The sequence below is a fragment of the Aquarana catesbeiana genome, linkage group LG07 (assembly GCF_042186555.1).
Source record: "Aquarana catesbeiana isolate 2022-GZ linkage group LG07, ASM4218655v1, whole genome shotgun sequence".
Lineage (NCBI taxonomy): Eukaryota > Metazoa > Chordata > Amphibia > Anura > Ranidae > Aquarana > Aquarana catesbeiana.
The window spans coordinates 198442953-198451643 of record NC_133330.1 but is presented as its reverse complement, the minus strand read 5'-3'; positions in this window follow the sequence as shown (position 1 = coordinate 198451643).

Below are 8691 nucleotides of genomic sequence, written 5' to 3'. Positions count from 1 at the left end.
CTTTAATGGTTTATTTTTACTGTGTTTTATTGTATTTACTTTGCAGGTATACTGTAATGTTACTTTGTTTTATTGCTAACCATCATTTGCTTAGCAGGTACGTCATTCAGCTGCAGCACAGGTTTACTTATTCTGACAGCAACAGCGTTTGCTCCCATAATACATAAAGCCGTGGCTCCAGCGCTGTAGGAGGTGATTTCACCACCACAGTTCAAAAAAAGAGCATATATGCCAAAGCTTGGGGGTGGGGGGGCGATTTGCTCCTAACATTAGAGGCGGATTGCCCCCATGCTTTGGCATATATTTTTTAGGCACAGATTGCGATAAAAAAATAAGTTTTATTAAGTTAATGTTTTATTGTTAGCATTGTTTGCTTTTCAGTTACGCCATTCAGCTGCAGCACTGATTTATTTATCTTCATAGCAACAGGGTTTGCTCTCACGATACATAAATCAGCGACTCCAGCGCCGTAGGAGGTGATTTAACCACCACAGTTAAAAAAAAAAAAAAATGGTGCATATATGCCCAGCATTAGAAGTGGATGGATGAAGGGCGGTATTCTAATAATGAATCTTTTTTTTTCGTTCAGCCCACAGGCTGCATGAAAAAAAGAACATTACAATATATGCCCAACAGGACCAGCAATGTACTGGTATGTTGCTGGACTTTGAGTGGTTATACCAGAATGATGCCTGCAGGTTTAGGTATCATCTTGGCATCATTCTTTTCAGCCAGCGTTCGGCTTTCATGTAAAAGCAATCCTAGCGGCTAATTAGCCTCTAGGCTGCTTTTATTAGCAGTGGGAGGGAGCCTTTCCCCCCTCCTGCCATCTTCCATGGTTTTCTCGGGCTCTCCTGTCCCACCAGGGAACCCGAGAATGCAGCTGGTTGTTTCGCCAGCTGACCATAGAGCTGATCGGAGCCCAAAACAGCTTCAATCATCTCTATGGCCTAAGAAACTGGAAGCTACAAGCATTTCATGACTTGGGTTTCGCCGGATATAAACAGCGCTATTGGGAAAGCATTTTATCACACCGATCTTGGTGTGGTCAAATGCTTTGAGGGCAGAGGAGAGATCTAGGGTCTAATAGACCCCAATTTTTTTTCAAAAAAGAGTACCTGTCACTACCTATTGCTATCATAGGGGATATTTACATTCCCTGAGATAACAATAAAAATGATTAAAAAAAATAAAAAATGAAAGAAACAGTTTAAGAATAAAATAAAAAAGCAAAATAAATAACAATAATAAAAAAGCACCCCTGTCCCCCTGTGCTCATGTGCAAAGGTGAACGCAAGCGTCGGTCTTGTGTCGTATGTAAACAGCAATTTCACCATGCATGTGAGGTATCACCGTGAACGTCAGATCGAGGGCAGTAATTTTAGCAGTAGGCCTCCTCTGTAAATCTAAAGTGTTAACCTGTAAAGGCTTTTGAAAATGTATGTAGTTTGTCGCTGCACGTTTGTGCGCAATTTTAAAGCATGTCGTGTTTGGTATCCATGCACTCTGCATAAGATCTTCTTTTTTATTTTATCAAACATTTGGGCAATATAGTGTGTTTTAGTGCATTAAAATTAAAGTGTTTTTTTTCCATTTTACCACTTGATATATTGATCAAACATATTGTTCAAACATGGCATGGTTATATGTGGAATTACACCCCAAAATACATTCTGCTGATTATGGGGACACCACATGTGTGGGACTTTTTGGGAGCCTAGCTGCGTACAGGACCACAAAAAACAATCACCGCCTTTAGGCTTTCTAAGGGCGCAAAGTGGTGATTTTACTCCTCACTACCTGTCAGTTACGGAGGCCCTGAAATGTCAAGATGGCACAAAACCCCCCCAAATGAACCCATTTTGGAAAGTAGACACTCCAAGGTATTTGCTAAGAGGCATGGAGGGTATTTTGCAGCTCTCATTTTTTTTGAAAATGAAGAAAGAAAAGGAAAATGTTTTTTTTTCTTTTTTCAAACCTTTGTGACAAAAAGCGAGATCTGCAAAATACTCAACATGCCTCTCAGCAAATATCTCAAAGAGTCTTCTTTCCAAAATGGGGTCAATTGGGGGGGGGGGGGTGTGCTATCTTGACATTTTATGGTCTTCAAAACTGTTATAGGTAGTGAGGAGTGAAATAAAAAATTTACGCCCTTAGAAATCCTGAAGGCGGTGCTTGGATTTTGGGGTCCTGTACGCGGATAGGCTCCCAAAAAGTCTCACACATGAGGTATTCCCATACTCAGGAGAAGTAGCAGAATGTATTTTGGGGTGTAATACAACATATAACCATGGCATGTGTGAGCAATATATCATTTAGTGACAACTTTATTTTATTTTATTTTTTTGTCATTTTTCAATCACTTGTGACAAAAAAAAAACATATTCAATGGGCTCAGCATGCCTCTCAGCAATTTCCTTGGGGTGTGTACTTTCCAAAATGGGGTCATTTGAGGAGGGGGGTTGTACTGTCCTGCCATTTTAGCACCTCAAGAAATGAGATAGGCAGTCATAAACTAAAAGCTTCGTAAATTTCAGAAAATGTAGCCTAGTTTGTAGACGCTATAACTTTTGCGCAAACCAATAAATATATTTTTATTGGCATTTTTTTTTCAAAATTTTCTGTCTTTTTCTGTTTATATCGCAAAAACGAAAAATTGCAAAGGCAATCAAATACCATCAAAAGAAAGCTCTATTTGTGGGAAAAAAAGGACGCAAATTTAGTTTGGGTACAGCATTGCATGATTACACAATTACCAGTTAAAGCAGCGCAGTGCCAAATTGTAAAAAGTGCTTTGGTCAGGAAGGGGCCAATTCTTCTGGGACAGAAGTGGTTAAAAGCGAAGTTCACGAGGGGCGTGTCCTGGCAATGGAGGAGTGAAGGCGTGTGTCTCCTCAGCTCTGTCTCACCAAATCATCAGCGCTACGGGAGTGAAACATACTCCACCCGCCGTCTGTCATGTCCCTAAGGAACCGGGCATCCTCCCAGCCACCACAGACCGACCGATCACGGCAGGCTCAGCTGGATTCCTTCTTCCCCGAGCACAGCGGGAGAGGCCGCGATTCCTCCAAGATGGCGGCGAAGGCCCAGCGAGCACACAAGGCCGCACGGAGTACCGCTGCCGGGTCTCACCAGCAGACCAACTCTCCCATGCCGTCCCCACGGTCGGTAAGTGATTCGGCCTCCCTGGGCTCCTCTGCATCCCAGGAAGGTGATCCTGCTGACCTGGATCCCCTGACGCTGATATTAGACGCCATATCATGCCTCTGCCCACAAAAGCTGATCTTGAACGCTTTGCTGACAGGGTGGAAAAAGCCCTTAAAGAGGACATTGCACAGCTCAAAACTGATACAACGCACCTGGGGGGTAGGTTTGAATCCTTGGAACAAAAGTTTGAGGAAGCCCTTCCTGTCATTTCTATGCTACAAGATAAATGCTCCACACAGGGCCACCAGATTGAGGCCCTGCTTTGCCAGTTAGACGACACAGAGAACCGTAGCCGCAGGGCCAACATCAGGATCCGAAGCCTACCTGAAGCCACTGGTGCTAGGGACATTATCCCCACCCTGGAAGGCGTCTTTAAAGAAATCCTGGGTCTGCTCGCTACTGCCACTATCGAAATGGACCGTGCACACAGGGCCCTAAAACCCCCTTCTCAAGATGTGAACAACCCAAGAGACATTATCTGCAAATTGCATAAATATACGCTCAAGGACCGCATCATGCAGAAGATGAGAGGTAAACCCCATTTTGACTTTGGTGGTGCACACTTAGCTTTCTACCAGGACATTTCAAGACGCACCCTCATGCAACACAGGTCACTGCGTCCTCTCCTGGCAGCTATTCAAGAAGTAGGCCTGTCGTACCGATGGGGTTTTCCCTTTTGCCTCCAAGTTACCAAGGAGGGCAGAACTGTGACCCTTCGCACTAAAGATGACCTCCCGCATTTCTTGACTTCCCTGGACCTGGAATCGGTTGATTTTCCTGACTGGAGGAGCTCTTCGGACTCTGTAGCTGCCTTTACATGGCTGGGCAGGGTGAATATAATAAAGATGAATATCCTGCCCCGCATACTTTTCTATCTACAGATGCTACTAGTCCCCCTACCCCGGCTTTTTTTTGACCGATTGTCCAGCCTACTGTCTGACTTTATCTGGAACGCACGTAAACCCAGGATAGCCCTACGGGTCCTGCGACGTTCGAAGCGGAGTGGCGACCTGGAAGTTTCAGACATCAGACGATACTACCGTGCCATAGCCCTACAGAGGATACTTGACTGGCGTTTCCATGCTCGCTCTAAACTTTGGGTTCCCCTGGAGAACTGCCTAGTGGGTAGAAACTTATCCTATGCTCCCTGGTTGTCCTGGGAACATAGGGGATTATCGGAGACAACCTCGCCCCTGACGGCTCAGGTGCTGTCGGTCTGGGATAAGATTAACCCGCTACTGAAGTTGGCTCCCCCTGTGTCCCCATTGGCTCCGCTGGGTGGTTTCCTCTGGTTCCCCCCGGGCGAGCAAGCGGGCTTCTTTGAGTCATGGGTAGAGGGTGGAGACACCAGTTGTGGTAGGCTCATGAAAGATGGAAGACTCTTGAGTTATGACGCCTTGCCTGTTGGAAGACAGGGCCCACAGATGAACTTTTGGAAGTACAGGCAACTACACCACTTCTTCCAAGTACACGGCCACACGATTAGCGATTCCTCGTCCCTCACCCAATTTGAACGAATTTTCACTGCAGAAGAACCGACACCTCACCTAGTTTCAGAACTATACCAACTCCTAGGTTCAGCTGCCCCCCAAACTACACCTGCCTACGTTCAGCGATGGGAGACTGACCTGGGGCTAACTTTTACAGAGACGCATTTATCCCACCTATACCACCTCACCCACTCGTCCTCTATAGACTCTAAAACTCAGGAGACTAATTTTAAGCTACTGTCTCGATGGTACAGGGTGCCAGCAGACTTGACCCGTTTTTATCCCTCCACATCCGAGTTGTGCTGGAGAGGCTGTGGTCACAGAGGAACGTTAATACACGTATGGCGGGAGTGCCCCCTGATTAAACCCTTTCAAGGAGATTTACAAAGCCAAATTAAAATAGTGACAGGGATAGATGTCCCCTTCTCTCCGATACACTTTCTCCTGCATGCCCCCCCGATCCCACTCCACCAGTACAAAAAAAGCGTGTTGCCTCATCTGTTGAATGCAGCAAAGCGCTTGCTTCCAATCTATTGGAAGAAATCCAGGATTCCCACTCGAGAAGGGTGGATCAATGGAGTGAGTGCGGTTTGGGAGGCCGAGGACTGGGTGGCTGCCTGTAAGGGTTCCAGAGACCGATTTCATAGCCTCTGGGCACCCTGGACTGCCCCAGCCGCAGGCCACCGGACCATACACCTCGCACACCTCTGATGACAACCCACCCGGGATAGGATGGCGGTTGCAACGTCAGGCTTATGCGCACTGTCCCTCCAGCTTTCTGCCGGTACTTCCAAACGGGCTTTGTTGGAAAGCTGGGGGAAACATCAATGGATTACAATAGAGCTTATTGGCTCACTTGTTCATTGAGAACTGAAAGCCATCTGCTGCAGTGACAGACGGGACTTGTAGTTTATTTACAGATCGCTGTGAAGTGGTGACATCACCTATAGCAGTGATGGCGAACCTTTTTTGAGCCCAAGTGCCCAAACAGCGATACAAAACCAACTTATTTATTTCGAAGAGCCAACATGGAATTAAACCTACCAGCGGCTCTGTAAAGAGGATGGGACTGATCATCCCTCTGAATGAGCCCTAAGGGACCAAAAATGTACGATTCTGCCCAGAAAAAACATTTTGTGCTTTTTGCGTTATGCTCAGAATGCAGGGATTAGGAATGTGTTACGCTCAGAATGCAGGGATAAGAGATGCGTTGTGCTCAGAATGCAGGGATCAGAGATGCATTGTGTTCAGAATACAGGGATCAGAGATGCATTGTGCTCAGAATACAGGGATCAGAGATGCATTGTGCTCAGAATACAGGGATTGATCAGAGATGCATTGTGCTCAGAATACAGGGATCAGAGATGGGTGCATTGTGCTCAGAATACAGGGATCAGAGATGGATGCATTGTGCTCAGAATACAGGGATCAGAGATGGATGCATTGTGCTCAGAATACAGGGATCAGAGATGCATTGTGCTCAGAATACAGGGATTGGGGGGGTGATGTGAAGGCCAGAAGAGGACCCTTCCCAAAGCAGTGTCCTCTGCCCCTTCACATTCCCCCCCCACATACACAGCAGTGTCCTCTGCACACCCCCCCCCCCCCCAATCTCCCTTTACCCCATAGCACTGTCCTACCTGTGTATGTTACAGCCAGAGTCCTCCACATTGCCATGCTTCAGCACCTGCCGCCTGAGCCCCTGCACAGGAAGCTGCTCTCCTATTGCCTCTCAAACTCCAGGAAGGGAGGAGTCATTCTTCTTTTCCTCGGTATCGTGGCACTGCTTACAGAGGCACTCCTTGTCCTTCCCACTGGGCTGCCATCAGTGCATGCAGGGAGGGTTTTGCTCACATCTGCCGCCCCCCTGCTCGATTGATCGCACTGAAGATAGGAAGGGAGCCTCCTCCGCACCTGCACCACCAGTGCAAGTGACTGCCTGGCAGGGGGATTGCCTTCCCTATTCTGGCGGCGTGCTGCGTGCCCACAGAGAGGGCTCAGCATGCCATAGGTTCGCCATCACTGACCTATAGGCTCCCATGGCCCATCCGTTGTTGGCGCTTCCTGCTCGCCCCTGCAGCTGCCACTTACTGACACAGGGGAAACCGGATAATGTGGCTGGATGGAAGCAGGCTGAAAATAGGCACATACAGTGCTGTGAAAAAGTATTTGCCCCTTCCTGATTTATTTTTTTATTCTTTTTATTTTTTCTCACACTTTAATGATTCAGATCATCAAACAAATTTTAATATTACGCAAAGATAACCCGAGTAAATCCAAGATGCAGTTTTTAAATTATTTCATTTATTGAGGGGAAAAAAGCTGTTCAAACCTGCCTGGCCCTATGTGAAAAAGTAATTGCCCCCTCCCATGCTGAATCATAAATGAACTGTGCTTAATCACAATTTTTTGGAAAGCTGTTATATTTCACTTGCCACACCCAGGCCTGATTACTGCCAGACCTATTGAATCAAGAAATCACATAAATAGAAGCTGTCTAACAAAGTGAAGCATGCTAACAGATCACAAAAGGCCACACATCATGCCACAAAAAAAATTCAAGAACAGATTAGAAACATGTATTAGTCTAGGAAGGGTTTCAAAGCTATTTCTAAGGCTTTGGAACTTCAGTGAACCATGGGGAGAGCCATTATCCACAAATGGCGATAACTTGGAACGGTGGTGAACCTTCCCAGTAGTGGCCCGGCCTACAACAATTACTCCAAGAGCATGACTACGACTTATCCAGGATGACATAATAGAACCCAGAACAACATCTAAAAGGACTGCAGGCCTCACTTGCCTCAGGTAAGGTCGGTGTTCATGATTTAACAATAAGAAAGAGACTGGGCCAAAATGGCATCCATGCCATAATCTAGTAATAAGAGTAATTTAAGTGTGACAAATATGCAAACAAAATCAGAAAGGGGCAAATACTTTTTCACAGCATTGTTTATACACCTTTCTTACACAGTCAGTCGGCATAGGTTTTAGTATTCTCTATCATTGTTTCATTCTTTCTATATTGTGACTACAATTGAAAAAACATTGATACTTAGAAGCAAACTTGCAAGTATCCATTATAAAACTAAAGAGTGTACCAAATAGTGTACTCTTTGTAATAATGATTTTCTTAATTGTGCATAACAGGACACAGGAGAATTAATTCTGAGACTACTGGGCTATGCTCAACCTGGCTGCTGTTAAAGCCTAAGTACTGAGGGGCAAGGGTTTTGTGATAATTCTCATTTTGCTGAAAGCCAGAAAGACCTCTTCTCAGGGTTTTGTTAGCAGAAAGTATACTTTTTGTGCGAAAATGGAAAGTGAGATGCTCCGTAGCACGTTTTTCCTCCCTTCAGTGAGGACTGAACAAGTCCTTAGCCCTGAGGGCTATAAAAGGTCTGATCTCTGCCTTGACAGTGCTCTTTTAAAGACCACTGGCTTCCTACTACTTGGTCAGAGCATGCAAGGGGAGGCTTACACTGTCCCACCAGTATGCTCCTTGTTAACTCATTGGGTCCTCAATCTGATGTAGTCGGTCTTTCAGAGATCACCATTTGAACTTAATTGGGATATTTTTCTCCCTCTCCTGTCGTACAAAGTTGCCTTTCTCATGCCTATGACCTTGATTATAAAGGGCTCTGCGCATGCGACTTTGTTTTTTAAGGAACGTTTTCTTGTGCGTTGCAAGGACAAGGTTGTTTTGAGACCAGGAAACTTTAAGAGCCTTATTTCCTCAAAAAGTATCTGTTTCAAATGCTGGTAGTATAGTATACCTGTTTCATACGTAAATGTAAGACCCTTTTCACAAGGAGCAGACTCCGTAATGCACATCCACCTGTTTAGCAGGGGATCTCTCCGCTGACCCCCACTGAGCAGGCAGATGACAGGTCCGTGTCTGCTCCCATCTGCAGAGCAGACACGGACACAACCCCATTGTTCTCTATTGGGCGGTTGGATGGAAACGGACCGACTGTCATTCGATCCGCTGGAT